This window comes from Equus quagga, chromosome 14 (assembly GCF_021613505.1).
Source record: "Equus quagga isolate Etosha38 chromosome 14, UCLA_HA_Equagga_1.0, whole genome shotgun sequence".
Classification (NCBI taxonomy): Eukaryota; Metazoa; Chordata; class Mammalia; order Perissodactyla; family Equidae; genus Equus; species Equus quagga.
In genome coordinates, this window is record NC_060280.1 from 8275410 (window position 1) to 8292441 (window position 17032).

The window sequence follows — 17032 nt, forward strand, 5'->3', positions numbered from 1 at the left end:
TGATTTAAAGATATGGACAATGTTAGAAACTTTAGAAATACAGATTGCCAATTTCCATTATCTAAAATCAGAAATCACACATGCCATTATCTGCTATTTCTGGACATTAAGCACATGTTAAATTCTGACGGTTTTTTTCATTTTTAAGAAAAGTAAATAAATACTAGAGATAAGAAAATGATCAGTTCTCAAGTTCTTCTGTAAAGCAATTTCTGCGAGAACAGAGAGGATGTGTATTCTCGTGCACCCTTTTGATCCACCTTATTCTTTTTCTGTGAAGATGAAATTAATGTCCTAGGGTATTTGTCCTGCTGGGTGAAAACTGCTTTGGAGAGAAATGATGTGGGCTCATGTATTTCACTGGTGACAGCTTACCAGCCCCTTGCATTTCACTACAAAGCAACATGCCCAGTGTTTTCTCAGCATGTTGGACACACAGCAAGTGTTCATGCACCAAATGAATGGGTTAGTGCCCAATGACAAGAATAAAATGAGGCTTTACAGCTATAAAGGTTGCTGTTGATGAAAAACCATATAAATCTTGAAAAGGGAAATTCCATTGTGTAAACTTCTAAGCAAAACCAGACAAACTTGCCAGCAGTAGTATAGCTTGTCAATGGAAAGGCAACACAGACACATAAAATACATAGTGAAAATCTGATAATATCATAAATTTAATATGTTGGTATATATTTCTGGAGCTATATTCTCATTAATTTTAATAGATTTTATTTTTTAGAGCAGTTTTAGGTTCACAGCAAAACTGAGCAGAAGGTAGAGATTTCCCTTAGAACCCTTGCTCCTGTTCAAGTATAGCCTCCCGTTACTAACATCTTCCACCAGAGTGGTACGTTTGTTACAATTTTAAACCCACATTAACATACCATCATCACTCAAAGTCTAGAGTTTACATTAGGGTTCACTCTTGGTGTTGTACACTCTATAGATTTGGGCAAATGTATAATGACATGTATCCACCATTATAGAATCATACAAACTAGTTTCACGGCCTTAAACATCCTCTGACCTCCACCCCTCGATTCCTCATCCCCAGTAATCTCTGGCAACCCCTGATCTTTTTACTGTCTCTATAGATTTGTCTTTTCCAGAATGTCATATATTTGGAATCATTCAGTATGTAACCTTTCAGATTGGCTTCTTTCACTTAGTAATAATATGCTTTTAAGTTTCCCTCATGTCTTTTCATGGCTCATTTCTTTTTAGCAATAAATACTATTCCATTGTCTGGATGTACCACACTTTATCCATTCACCTACTGAAGGACATCCTTGTTGCTTCCAGGTTTTGACAATTATGAACAAAGCTGCTATAAATATCATCGTGCAAGTTTTTGTGTGTCTATAACTTTTCAACTCCTTTGGGGAAATAGCAAGGGGCATAATTTCTGGAGTGTATGGGAAGAGTATGTTTAGTTTTTTAAGAAACCACAAAAATGTCTTCCAAAGTGGCTATACCATTTTGCATTCCTACCATCAATAACTGGACTTCCTGTTGCTCCACATCCTTGTCAGCATTTGGTGTTGTCTGTGCTCTGGATTTTGGCCATTCTAATAGGTGTGCATCAGTATCTCATTTTGGTTTTAATTTGCAGTTCCCTAATGGCATATGATGCATCTTTTCATATGCTTATCTGCCATCTGTATATCTTCTTTAGTGAGGTGTCTGTTAAGGTCTTTGGCCCGTTTTTTTAATTTGAGTTCATCATAGTTTACATCATTGTGAAATTTCAGTTGTACGTTATTTCTCGTCTGTCACCACATAAGTGCTCCCCTTTACCCCCTCTGCCCACCCCCCAGCCCCCTTCCCCTGGTAACCACTGAGCTGTTTTCTTTGTCCATATGTTTGTTTATATTCCACATATTAGTGAAATCACCTGGTGTTTGTCTTTCACAGTCTGGCTTATTTTGCTTAGCACAATTCCCTCCAGGTCCATCCACCTTGTTGTAAATGGGATGATTTTGTCCTTTTTTCTGGTTGAGTAGTATTCCATTGTATATATATACCACATCTTCTTTATCCAATCATCAGCTGATGGGCACTTGGATTGTTTCCATGTCTTGGCTATTGTGAATAGTGCTGCAATGAACATAGGGGTGCATATGTTACTTTGGATTGTTGATTTCAAGTTGTTTGGGCAGATACCCAGTAGTGGGATAGCTGGGTAGTATAGTAGTTCTATTTTTAGGTTTTTGAGGAATCTCCATACTGTTTTCCATAGTGGCTGCACCAGTTTGCATTCCCAGCAGCAGTGTATGAGAGTTCCCTTTTCTCCACATGCTCTCCAACATTTGTTATTTTTAGTCTTAGTGATTATAGCCATTTTAACAGGTGTAAGGTGATATCTTAGTGTAGTTTTGAATTGCATTTCCCTGATGATTAGTGATGTTGAACATCTTTTCATGTGTTTATTGGCCACCTGTATGTCTTCTTTGGAAAAATGTCTGTTCATATCCTCTGCATATTTTTTGATCATGCTGTTTGGTTTTTTGTTGTTCAGTTGTGTGTGTTCCTTATATATTATGAAGATTAACCCCTTATTGGATATATGATTTGCAAATATTTTCTCCCAATTGGTGGATTGTCTTTTTGTTTTGATCCTAGGTTCTTTTGCCTTTCAGAAGCTCTTTAGTCTGATGAACTCCCACTTGTTTGTTTTTTCTTTTGTTTCCATTATCTGAGAAGACACGGTATTTGAAAAGATCCTTTTAAGTTTGATGTCACAGAGTGTACTACCTATATTATCTTCCAAGAGTTTTATGGTTTCAGGACTTATCTTGAAGTCTTTGATCCATTTTGAGTTTATTTTTGTGTATGGTGTGAGACAATGGTCTACTTTCATTCTTTTGCACGTGGCTGTCCAGTTTTCCCAACACCATTTATTGAAGAGATTGTCTTTTCTCCATTGCATGTTCTTGGCACCTTTGTTGAAGATTAGCTATCTGTATATGTGTGGTTTTATTTCTGGGCTTTTGGTTCTGATCATTGATCTGTGTGCCTGTTTTTGTACCAGTACCATGCCGTTTTGATCACTATGGCTTTGTAGTACATTTTGAAGTCAGGGATTGTGATGCCTCCAGCTTTGTTCTTTTTTCCCAGGATTGCCTTAGCAATTCGGGGTCTTTGGTTGCCCCATATGAATTTTAGGATTCTTTGCTCTATTTCTGTGAAGAATGTCATTGGAATTCTGACTGGGATTACACAGAATCTACAGATTGTTTGGGGTAGTATGGACATTTTAACTATGTTTATTCTTCCAATCCATGAGCAAGGAATCTCTTTCCATCTCTTTATGTCATTATCTATTTCTTTCAATAATGTCCTATAGTTTTCACTGTATAAGTCATTTTCCTCCTTAAATTTATTCCTAGGTACTTTATTCTTTTTGTTGTGATTGTAAAAGGAATTGTATTCTTGAGTTCGCTTTCTGTAAGTTCATTATTAAAGAAATGCAACCTCTTTTTATAAGTTGATTTTGTACCCTGCAACTTTACTGTAGTTGTTAATTGTTTCTAATAGTTTTCCAATGGATTATTTAGAGTTTTCTATGTATAAGATCATGTCATCTGCAAACAGTGAGAGTTTCACTTCTTCACTCAGTATTTGGATTCCTTTTATTCCTTTCTCTTGCCTAATTGCTCTGGCCCAAACCTCCAGTACTATGTTGAATAAGAGTGGAGATAGTGGGCATCCTTATCATTTTCACGTTCTCAGAGGGATGGCATTCAGTTTTTCCCCATTGAGTATGATGTTGGCTGTGGGTTTGTCAGATGTGTCCTTTATTATGTTGAGGTAATTTCCTTTTATCCCCATTTTGTTAAGAGTTTTTATCATGAATGGCTGTTGGATCTTGTCAAATGCTTTCTTGGTATCTATTGAGATGATCATGTGATTTTTATTCTTCATTTTGTTAATGTGGTGTATCACATTGATTGATTTGCAGATGTTGAACCATCTTTGTGTCCCTGGTATGAATCCCACTTGATCGTGATGTATGATCTTTTTGATGTATTGCTGTATTCAAGTTGGCAAAATTTTGTTGAGGATTTTTGCATCTATGTTCATCAGAGATATTGACTCATAGTTTTCCTTTTTAGTGTTGTCCTTGTCAGGCTTTGGTATCAAAGTCATGTTGGCCTCATAGAATGTGTTAGGAAGAGTTCCATCTTCCCTAAATTTTTTGAATAGCTTGAGAAGGATACGTATTAAATCCTCTCTGAAAGTTTGGTAGAATTCCCCGGGGAAGCCATCTGGTCCTGGGATTTTATTCTTTTGGATGTTTTTAGTTACTGTTTCAATCTCTTTACTTGTGATTGGTCTATTCAGATTGTCTATTTCCTCTTGATTTAGCTTTGGGAGGTTGTAAGAGTCTAAGAATTTACCCATTTACTCTAGATAGTCCATTTTGTTGGCATATAGTTTTTCATAGTATTCTCTTATAATCCATCGTATTTCTGTGGCATCCATTGTTATTTCTCCTCTTTAATTTCTAATTTTATTTATCTGAGCTTTCTCTTTTTTTTTCTTTGTTAGTCTGGCTAGGGTATTGTCAATTTTATTTATCTTCTCAAAGAACCAGGTCTTTGTTTCATTGATCTGTTTTACTGCCTTTTTGTTTCAATAGCATTTATATCTGCTCTGATTTTTAATATTTCTCTCCTGCTGACTTTGGGTTTTGCTTGTTCTTCTTTTTCTAATTCAATTAAGAGTAGTTTGAGATTGCTTATTTGGGATTTTTCTTGTTTGTTAAGGTGAACCTGTATTGTGATGAATTTCCCTCTTAATATGGCTTTTGCTGCATCCCATATGTGTTGGTATGATATGTTTTCACTTCATTTGTCTCCAGATATCTTTTGATTTCTCCTTTAATTTCTTCAATGATCCATTGCTTTTTCAATAGCATGCTGTTTAGTCTCCACATCTTTGTCCCTTTCTCAGCTTTATTCTTGTAATTAATTTGTAGCTTTATAGCATGTGATCAGAAAAGATGCTTGTTATCATTTCAATCGTCTTAAATTTATTGATGCTTTCCTTGTTTCCTGACATATAGTCTATCCTTGAGAATGTTTCATGAGCACTTGAGAAGAATGTGTATTCTGCTGTTTTTGGATGGAGTGTTCTATATATGTCTATTAAGTCCAACTGGTCTAGCTTTTCATTTAATTCCACTGTTTCCTTGTTGATTTTCTGTCTGGATGGTCTATCCATTGATGTGAGTGGAGTGTTCAGGTCCCCTACTATTATTGTGTTATTATTAATATCTTCTTTTAGGTTTGTTAATAGTTGCTTTATGTACTTTGGTGTTCCTGAGTTGGGTGCATAGATATTTATAAGTGTTATTTCTTATTGATGGAATGTCCCTTTGATCATTATATACTGCCCCTCTTAGTTTCTCTTTACCTGCCTTATCTTGAAGTCTATTTTGTCTGATATAAGTATGGCAACTCCTGCTTTCTTTTGTTTGCCATTAGCTTGGAGTATCTTCTTCCATCCCTTCACTCTGAGCTGGTGTTTGTCATTGGGGCTGAGATGTGTTTCCCGGAGGCAGCATATTGTTGGGTCTTGTTCATTAATCCATCTTGCCATTCTATGTCCTTTTATTGGAGAATTCAATCCATTTACATTTAGGGTGATTATCGATATATGAGGGCTTTATGATGCCATTTTATCACTTGTTTTCTGGTTCTCCTGCATTTCCTTTGTTTCTCATCCTGTGTATTGTGGTCTACCAGTCAAGTTATGCAGGTTTTTATGTTGTTTCTTTTGTTTTCTCCTTATTTATTATTTGTGTCTCTGTTCTGCTTTTTTTAATGATTACCATGAGGTTTGTATTCAAAATCTCATGGATAAGATAGTCCCTTTTCTGATGGCCTCTTATTTCCTTAGACTAAACCGATTCAGTCCCTTTCCTCTTCCCCTCCTAAGTTGTTTCCCTCACATCTTATTCCATCTTGTGTTATGAGTTTGTGGTTAAAATGACAGGATTATCTTTGCTTTTGGTGTTTTCCTTCTCTTTGTTTTTAATGCTATACTTGAGTACTTGCTATCCTGCTCTGATTCTGCCTGCCTGTTTATCTCCTTACTCCGTGCTTTGTAACCCCTTCTACCTTTTTTTTTTTTTTTCAGGTATAAGGGCCGTCTTGAGGATTTCTTGTTGGGGGGGCTACAAACTCCCTTAGCTTTTGTTTATCTCCCTGAAAATTTTTATTTTTCCATCATATCTGAAGGATATTTTCACTGGATATTCTTGGCTGAAAGTTTTTGTCCTCCAAAGATTTAAATATGTCATTCCCGTCTCTCCTAGCCTGTACGGTTTCTGCAGAGAAATCTTCTGAAAGCCTGATAGAGGTTCCTTTGTAGGTTATTTTATTCTGCCTTGCTGCCCTTAGTATTCTTTCCTTGTCATTCACTTTTTCCAGTGTCACTACCATATGCCTTGCAGTAGGTCTTTTTACATTGATATATTTAGGAGATCTGGTAGCTTCTTCCACGTGGATTTCTATCCCCTTCCCTAGGTTTGGGAAGTTCTCTGCTATTATTTCTTTGAACAAGATTTCTGCTCCATTCTCGTTCTCTTCTCTCTCTTGAATACCTATAATTTTTATGTTGCATTTCCTAATTGAGTCAGATATTTCTTGGAGACTTTCTTCATTTCTTTTTAGTTCTCTCTCCTCCTCTATCTGGAGCATTTCAACATGTCTATCTTCGATTATGCTGATACACTCCTCTATGATGTCTGCTTGAGCATTCAGCGAATCCATATTTTGTTTTATTGCTTCCATTGTGTCTTTCATCTCTAATGGTTCTGATTGATTCTTCTTTACAGTTTCAATCTCTTTTGTGAAATAGCTCCTGAATTCATTGAATTCTTTCTCTACATTCTCTTTTAACTCATTGAGTTTTTTGACGATAGCTATTTTGAATTCTTTGTCATTTAGATTACATATTTGTGTGTCCTCAGGACTGATTTGGGGTACTTGTCATTTTCTCTCTGGTCTGGAGATCTAATGTAATGTTTGATATTGGTAGGGGAAGTGGCTCTCTTTTTTCACATCTTGGTGTTATTTGGTAGCAGTTACTGTCTATCGCCACTGGTGGGGGTCAAGAGCCGAGCATTCTGAGCCCTCTGCCTTCAGCCGAGATCCCAGGCTCTTGAGCCAGTGCTGGGTGGGTGGGGGGAGGGGCACTTTCTCCTGTGTGCTCTGGGGGTTTTCTCGCTCTGCTCTCACTACCTGCTTTCCTAGGATGTTGGTTTGATAAGCTCATCCCCGTGAAAGCTTTCACCCTGGTAGAGCACTTCCTTCTAGGCTGCAAGGGCCCACCAGGGATCCTGGATGATCCACAATTGAACCTCCCCTCCCCTGTTCCCTCCCTCTTGGAGGCCTCCCGTGGTCCTGGATCACAGCCTTTAGGGGAAGGAGCAACGTTTTCTCTTACCCCATTCCACCTCCTCTGAGGGGGGCTTCAGCCTCCCCACCCTCTGTCATATGGCTGCATGGGTCTCTCTGATGTTTCTTGTGTTGTGTTTGGATGTCCTTTCTTGGAGTATGAATGTCCTTTTCATTGTATGTTGGAGAAGAGAGATTACAGGGAAAGTTCACTCCTGACCCATTTTTTAATCAGGTTGTTTGTTTTTTTATTGTTGATTTTCAAGAGTGCTTTGTATATTTTGAATAACAGTCCTTTATCAGATACGTCTTTTTCAAATATTTCCTCAATCTGTGGCTTCCCTTCTCATTCTCTTGACATTGTCTTTCTCAGAGCAGTTTTTAATTTTAATGGAGTCTGGCTTATCAATTTTTTCTTGTATGTATCTTGCCTTTTTTTGTATCTTAGAAATTATTATCATATTCACAGTCATCTAGGTTTTCTGCATGTAATTATCTCTAGGAGTTTTATAGTTTTGAATTTTACATTTAGTGCTGTGATCCATTTTGAGTTAATTTTCATGAAGGGTGTAAACTCTGTCTATATTCATTTCTTTGTATGTGGATATCCAATTGTTCAATTCTCATTACTTTTTCTTATTATTTAACATTTTGGTATACTTACTGTTACTAATACCAGACTCTAAATAAATACACTGTAGTCATTATCTTATTTACTCATTGCAGCAATTCTACGCAGGGACCTATGCATATCCCCATTTTCACAAATGAGGAAGCTTTTTATTTTACTTTTTAAACATACACAAAGTGCTTATTAGTGCTAGAAAGCATACTAAACACTTTAGAAATATTAACTTGTTTAACCCTCATAACAACCCTCTGAGATAGGGCTTACGAGTATCCACAATTTTCAGATGAGGAAACTGAGAGGCAGAGAGGTTAATTAATTCACACAAGGTCATACTGCTAGTTACTGGTGGAGCAGCTATTTTGGCCCCAGACCAACACTTGCAGTGGTTCAGTTACTTGTTAAGAATGTACAGCTAATAATCGATCAACAAGGTTTAAATCAAGATCTAACTGCAAGTATCATCATTAGACTCAAGTAAGAGGAGCCTCCGTCCTGGGTCCTGTACTTTCAAGAACCCCTCTCTGGTCCTCCTCTCACCAAACCCCCTTCCATGCACCTAGACCCTACCCCCTTTCAGAACAATACTACTAGCAGCTAGTACCCAGAATTGCCATTTCCAGCCAAAGCATGTTTATTCCTGCTTCTTCGCCTTAGGTATCTCCTAAAAGCTTACTGTCCCATTATATGTGACCCCCAGGTATGAAAGGAATCTGAACAGAGCTCGAACATGCAAGCTCAGGACTTCCACACATGTACAAGAGACACTTTGCGGTTCAGGATACATCCAGGGATTAGAAGAAAAGACAGTGGGTCTTGGTCCAGAGGCCAGCAGTCTCTCTCCACGCTGCCATGTTTCAGTGCAAAACTCCAAAGAGTTTAAGCATTCTAAATGTGAAAACATGCTCTTCCGGGTCATTATGAAGAATATTTATGAAAGTAAGAAGATAAAATATGTTTTATCAGTTTCTTAATTTCGTAACATCCACCAGTTTAGACACCACATGGCCTCAGTTTAAACTCTTGCCTTGGCCCCACAAATGTTAGAAGTGGACCTGTCTAATTCCAATAAACCCTCATTTCTAATCCTTTTGTTATTCTGCTTCTATAGCACACTGTTTCATGGAGTATTATTTGTGAAATTTGGCAACTGAAATGCCCTTTCTACAAATTTCTGTGATACTACGCTTTTGTGGATGGCATCAGAACTTTTCCTTGATATTCCATTATGTTAGCAATCCATTTTATTCAAAAATTTTTAGTAATAGTAAAGAAATAATATATCATTTGATCTGAAAAATGCTTACAATTTGCAGCAGAATGTAACTTCAGAGAAAAATCAATATTATATTAGCTCAGGGTTTAGGAAGAATATATGAAGGAAGCAAACATACTAAGACTAGCCCTGAAGAATACAGAAGAAAAGACAGTTACACAAGGTCTAACTTTCTTATTAGAGATAGAATTCCCAATAAAAAAAAATTAATCTTTTCATTATAAGTTAATATATCTCCATTTTGAAAAATGGGCTTCAAAAGTCCTAGTCACACGTGAGTAAAAATAATGCTCACAGCCAACCCACTAGATTAAAGATGTACACTTCGGAAACGAAAGAGCAATTATTGAAGAAGTTCAGAAACTTTTAATATTCCATTAAAAAGTTCTCTATCTGGTCATTTTTAATAGCTTTTCTATTACAAGACTTTTATTTTATGAAGATGAAATGGAAGTGCTGGTCATATCTAGTTCTTTAAAAATATTCCAGATAATATGGAGAGAGGTCAAATTAGAATGCTAAATCAGATTTCAGCCTTTTCTCTCCTAATACTCAACTTTCTGGGCATGCTGTTATTTCGTGGTCCAGTTCACCTGCCTAGTTAGAGACAGCCACATTGATATTGAACAACAGCTGTCTTCCTATGTCTCAGTCTTTGAACAAGGGGTCATCGTTCACCCCCATTCTATTGGGAAAGTTCAGGTGATTGAGCTTAAGTCATCCTTGGACACGGGCCCATTCATTTCAACTTTGCTTTTATAATCACATTCGTTAAAGTTAACAGCTTTGTCACAGAATCCAATATTTGTGCTCCACTGATGGATTCCAAAGCCACCTTGGACTAAGCTTGACACAAACATCTCAGAAGTAGAAAGCAGGTTATGTGCATACCTTTATTTTGTCAATTCAGTTCTCACCACTCAATGGTGTCCTCAAGTCTAATTCCCTCACTATTGTATCTAAATTTGGATGCTATGATATTTCTTAACGTCCCAAATCACTAAATTTACTACTAACAGTAACCGCTAACCTTTATATAAAGCTTACTATGTGCTAGGCACTACTTTCAGTGCCTTTAATAAAAAAAATTTAATGTAAAAAAATTTACACTTACTTCATCTATGCCCTGTATTCTTTCAAGGGGACTAAGTAATATTATAGGCACTAAAAGCTTTTAACTCCTCTAAATATTATAAGAACCCTGTGAGGTAGGTAATATTCTTCTTCAGTCTTACAAATGAGCCTTTTGCTCTGTTGTCCAGTTATCAGTTCCCTCACATTTAATTCACTGACGTAGTCATTCAGCAAATACTTACTGAGCCCTGGCTCTCCGCAAGGCACTGAAGGAACGACAACAAATATGCATCCTCGCCTCCTGCACAGAGAGTGGGATCTAGTGGAGGAGATGGTCAAATCAACCAGCAGCCACAGGGGAAGTTCCATAGATGCCAGGAGTTCCAATCAGACCAGGAGGGTCTTAGAAGACTTTCTCGTATAAGGAACTCCTGAGCTGAGCTTAGAAGGCCTGAGTATTAGTTAATTAGAGAAAAATGTTTGTATGAGGGACAATGTGTGTGTGTGTGTGTGTGTGTGTGTGTGTGGCAGATGGCATTCTAGGCAAAGGAAACATATGTGTAGCAATGATTTCAATCATTTATAAGGAAAATTTTGACTTGTGGTAAAAAGTTATTTTGGTGAGATGAAACTTTTAATCAAAAAGCTGGTAGTGGTGGAGGCGGAGATGGGGGAGTGGGGGTGGGGGTGGAGAGTGGGGGTTACTGAGCTAGTGGGAGAAGAGCCCAGCTTCCTGCCCAGTAGCCATATCTCAAGGATGTTATTTTGTCCATACTTATCTAGTTGATCATAAATTTCATTGTAAGATAAAAATACATTTTGTGTTTATGAAAAACATAATAAAAGTTAAGATTATTGATTTAGTGAGTATACACCTTAGAAATACAACTCTTGAAGAGAGAGAGAAAACGATACAAGGAGAGACGGGGAGGGGGACAGAAAGAGATTCTGGAGAAAGATAGGAAGCTTAGCGGTTATTTCTGAATTGAAGAATACATAAAGCTCTTCCAAGGCACTCATCTTGGAGATTCTTGTTGACAGTAAACTCTCTTCTCCTGTCTGCCAGCTTGTTAGCATCTAATTGGCTCTAGATTAAATAAATGTGTTCTTTCCTAACCATCTCTTGTTGCCAACAACAGATATAGATATGCCCCACTGTTAAATAGATGAAACATATTACTTTGTATACTAATTTACATTAATCTTTACCTAATTCATTTATGACTATTCTTTCACGGAGAGTGAGTATAAGTAATACTATAGCACAGTGTTCAGGAGCAAGAGAGCCGCAATCAGAGACCTCGCGGCACTCGTTCAGGGAGTTCAAGCTGATCTCAACACAGCAGTGCTCTCCGTGAACCTTCCCCACCCCAAAGCTCTCGGGAATCCCCTCTCTTGCTTTCCCAGGACTGGAGCCAGACAAGTCTGGCTCTCTCAGGGGTGAGTCAGCCATCCGTTCCCCATGACTCTCACTGCAGGAAACACATTTAATACTCTCCAAGAGGAACTTCTGATCAAATGTGGGGTCAGAAAATAGCCACTCCCACCCACCTCCATATGGACACTTGCAGTACAACCACAGCTCTCCAGAGAAAGTTCTTTACCAGTAACTTCTGCTACTTGATCTTTTCCATCTGAGAAGTGGGAGAAGAGTTTCATGTGTTGTGGAACAGTTGGTCCTCCATTCCCATCATAAAATATCTATGGGTGCAAGGGATGTGTTCGGTCTCACTTTTGTATCCTCAAAACTTTTGTAACATGTTATTACAGAAGGATTTGACATTAAATCCAAACAATATGAATTTAAACCTTTCTTTCAGAAATCTCTGACATGTTAGATTATTATCCAAACAACATTAAAATTAGAAATGAAAATATTTTTCAGAAGTATTCTTTAAATATCAGCACTGGGTTCTAGATCCATTTTCCTTGAGACCAGTAGGATAAAAAAATATCCAAAGTAGCTGTTTGAAATTAACTGAATGAAAAATTTATACAACAAAAGCATGTTTACAAGAGAATCATAGCTCAGGAAGAGACCTGAGAAATTATCTTTTTCCTCTTGAGAGTTTTGCTAAAATTGTCTTATAATAGTTTCTAGTGAAAGGTGATCCACGTCACTTAGAGTAATCATAAGTCACTAACTGACAGTGAAATAGTTAAACAGCAAAACAATAGTCATTAAGATGTTTAATAGTTCTATTGCTTCTAAATAGGAAGCATAATCTGGCCTGAAAAATAGAAGTTCTTGCTTTTTGTAGCTTTGTAATTCTTTATCTGAAACCCTTGAGGGCAGATTGTTTTGGAGTTCATGACTTTTATGATTTCAGGAAAGTAGTAAAGTGCATAATCTGGGTATTACGTTGCGCCCCAAAGGGGTCCAAGGCAGTACCCTCTAATCAAACATATTAATATTATCATAATGACATGCATGACTATTCACAATAAGTAGGAGAAATAAAGGCTCTTAATAGATTCAGATCAGTTCATTTCAAGTTTTGCCATGAAACAAGTTATGAAATCTTTAAATTTTCTGATACTTTTCAAAATTGTGGATATGAGGCTATGAATACCTACCATCAGGAGACAGAAAACTCAGCCAGTTGACCATAAAACACAGAACACTTATGTTAAAGAGATATAGGAAATCTCCTGGCCACGTAAACAGAAAACAGAGTCATTGTCCTGTAATAAGTAAGTATTTGCATGTTGGAAGGAACTTAAACCTCTTTATTGATAAGATGAAAAAGATTGTTTCTCTTCTTAAAGGGAATCGTAAGCAAATGAACAGAACAGCCTAGGATTAACAGAGCAACGGACATGCACAAGACAATAAGCAAAATCTAGAAAACTGAAGGAAAAATAACTTTATTAACCACTTTGGTGAATGGATTGCATCAATTTTTCAGAGGAGAAGAATGAATGGAAATTAAAATCACTAACCTATTGTATATGTCATAGTTCTGAATGTATGAATATTTGTGTTAACTCTCTAGTAACTGGCACGGTGTCCTCGATCTATAGTGGGAGTTGAGCCAACCATTAGTAAAGTCTGAGCTGAGGAATCTTTATATTTACGGGCTTCGGGCAGAATTCTTCTCAATTCTACAGCTAAACCTCTAATAGCAGAGTAGGCAGATTTGCTGGCTTTAAATCTGTAATGGGTGCTACCTATTGTCCTGCCAGATCCTGTGTGCATGTGCCTCCTGTTTTGTAAGCATAAGGTGTGAGATAATACGTAGAGTTTGATAATTAGCTAACAGAAGGGTATTTTTTATCCTGCCCGATTCCAATAGAGATTGGTGCTCAGAATAAAAGCACAGTTATGATAGATACAAACATTGGATTAAAAAATAAAGAATATAAAACTGGGGGTAGGGAGATGTGGAGAAAAAATATTAACTTCTTTTCTCTAAGAAAAGATAAAGTAATGGAGTGCAAAAAATTTAACCCTGAGCTTCCAAGCAATCAGAACAAAAATGCTGACTATAACTACGTGCTTTTACTGAAATAAGGTCATATTCACTGATAGAGTTTGGAAATTTCCTTTATTTTTTAACTAATATTATGAATTATTTGTAAATAAAATTATTTTTGGCATCTGAGTTTTGCCTCTACCCTTTGAAATATCTATGAACACCACATACAGATATACTGTTTGGAGAGATCTATGTAGATTTTAAAGATTTCTACCTGTTTTGATTTTGCCAAAAAACTTCAGAGGTCATTTTTTTTCTTTAATAAATCTGAGATGCAGACAGTTGAGATCACTAGGCTAGACAAAAGATGAGGCTAATTGGTTAAAATTTCACGACAATGGAGAAAATCGTATAAGGCAAGGCCATTTCCATGCTCCTTTGGTAAAGTGTTTTGTTGAGTGGTTATCAAAATTTGGTATAATATAAATAATGAAAAACACTGAAAAAAGTACTTTCTGGGATTCCTTTACATCAAAATAATTTTAATAAAAATATTTTTTCAATACGTTTAATGGAGAAGGAAAGATAACTTCAAATTTACTTATATCATTGAATAGCCCTTGTGCTTCCATGTTCCACTGCCTGAGTTCTCAAGCTACTACACAAATGCCCCACAAGGTACAGCGTACACGCAGCAACAAAATAACCATGGAATACACCTGAAGTACAAATGCTCCTGGAATATTTCAGAACAGTTAATTTTACATTAAAATAAGATATATTTTAAAGTAGAATGAAAAATCTGCATGACCTTTTAAAGTAAAATTCTAGACTTCAAAGGACAACCGTGCCATTGATGGGGCAACTCAAGTCACATTCCCGGAAAGTGGTAGCCTTGAGGAATGACGCAAAAGAACTTGAGATCTTTCCAGAATGGCATAATGGCCTTTTTCCCGTGCCCCCAAACAGAAAATAAAACAATGTTCCTGTTTAAGAAAAATTATAGATGAAGGCAGAAAGGAAAACTGCTATTTTTATTGTCTTTAACATACAACTAAAGTAAAAACAAGAAATATCTTCTAGTCTCTTTTTCCAACAAGACTGTTTCCCTAAGCTCCTCATGTATAGAGACATTCTGGAGAAGTCCTGCTCCCAGATCTCCTGGGGTCACACAGTTACTTTTCTCTTAGTAAAAAATTTAGGCAGAAAAATTTAAGATGCATGACCTAGACCGTATGATCTTCAAGGGCAAAGCATCTGATTTCCCCATGTGTTCCCAGGACCGACACGCGGTCTGAGCTCAGTGACTGTTTCCTGTAGTGAATTTTCTTCACTTCTCTATACCTAAATATCTCAAATCCCCAAAATACATAAATCCATTTCCAAACTTTTCACAGAACAAAAGCTCACACAGAGACCTTGAATCCAAACGATTTTCTTTCTTACTGGCTTTTTCAAATGAGAATATTCTTAATAATTTGCCACTTTGGGAAGCAGCCACAGTGGCCTGAAATAGTTCAGGGTCTATTGGCAGCCCCAGAATTTCCTTGTTAGCGAGGCTTTGCGGTGGTGACCTGACTTGACATGGAAGACGGGGAACGAGGAGAAAAGTCTTGAAGGTGCGTTACCATAGCAAGCACATTGGTCTGTTCTGTTTCTCTGGGAGGTCTCACCACAAATACAAATTCTTAGTACTTCGGTATGTAACAATCATGAAGAGTTTTTATAAGAATTTACTTGAAAAGCCAGTAATTTAGTAGAAAACCCTTATGAAGAAGGAAGACTAAATAGAATATAAAGCTCTTTTTCCTAAAGTATTCAAACTATTAACATTGAAATAATACATCAAATATAATTAATAACACCAAAATTTTAAACAACAATTATCTGAGTAAAGGTGAAATTTTTATTTTTTTAATTTAAAGTAAGTCTTATTAAAGCCCTTTTTAAAAAATAAAACTATGCAGATTTCTAGCGTTGTCTTGTTGCCAATGTAAAGAATAGATATATGTCACCGCATTCGCTTTGTTTCTATATACATGCAAATTTGAGTCGTATGAACTGTTTAATATTGTAAAATATTCCTTAGTTTCCATGTACAATGTTGTAAATACTGTGCTAGTGTTCACAGCGGTGTGAGTCATCATAAATTGGAACACAAAGAGAAGGGAAAAAATGGGTACCCAGCACTACCATGAAAGCGCACTTAGGTATGCAAGAATTGTTTGCATTCATGCTATCTTAGAGAAATAATTTGACAGGTTAATTAATTTGTCTTTTCTCTTAAGCAAGCACTTCTGGCTCTCAAATCATCTTTGCCCTCCAAAACAATGTGTTCTGAACGTCAGCAGTGGCACAAGCTGTGTATCTTCACAGCATGAAAGCTATTATCTTATTCCAAGGACATAAGGCAAATGATACAGGAAAACATTCCCCTAGCGCCCGAGGAGGGTTACTCACAAGTGTCTGGCACATACCTCTTGCTCCAATCTAAGGGTGTCTATACATAGTCTTTCATTGGATATTAGAGTCCTGCTGAGTACAGAATACTCTTTTTTGTCCAGGTCTTCCTTTCATGTGGCAGACTTTCTAGAATTCCTAAACCCTACTTACACAATGCCAGTGGCACCGCCAATCATTTCGGTAACCATATAGACTCCCACAGATTTCCTAAATCCTCCCACCTGGCTTTACAATCCACATTGAAAATACTGTCTTAGAATGAGTCAAGTTAGAGCTAAGAACTAGTAAAATTTAGACATTAATGTTAATGTTCATTTCAACTTAAGCTGGGAAGACAGCATTTGAGTTACAGCTCGAAGAATGGCAGAGATAGTTAGCAACACTTTTGCATAACAAAGGAGCTATCGGTGATCATTGCCACGACATGCTTCCCTCTGACCAAGCACAGCTTCATCTTCAGTGGGACTGCAAAGCACCAATGGCTCATTAATCATTATTATTAGTGCTTCCCAGCTTATATATATTGACTACCATGAAGTCACATAGACCCACAAAGGCAGAAATGTGCAATGTATATGCCATGACTCTTACCATGGAAGATGTGACAAGTTTCTCAACCCCAGCACACCTTCCTGCTCAGCATCATGTGTCCTCTCTGTTCTCAGACCCACATTCCAGGCAGCCACAGCTGGGGGAGCTGAGAACATGAGATGAGATTCGTTTGCCATTTGCATGTAGACAAAGATTAATAAACTATTAATGAGGC

General features: G+C 37.0%; 1 long non-coding RNA gene across 2 annotated transcripts in view; it reads right to left on the minus strand.

Annotated features, from left to right (window-relative positions):
• The window catches only part of LOC124225113 (uncharacterized), a 125126-nt gene that overhangs the window by 94722 nt on the left and 13372 nt on the right, over positions 1–17032 (minus strand). For both annotated transcript variants that reach the window (XR_006884993.1, XR_006884994.1), the window contains exon 3: positions 16858–16963. This is a non-coding gene — a long non-coding RNA (uncharacterized LOC124225113). The remainder of the gene's footprint in view (positions 1–16857; positions 16964–17032) is intronic.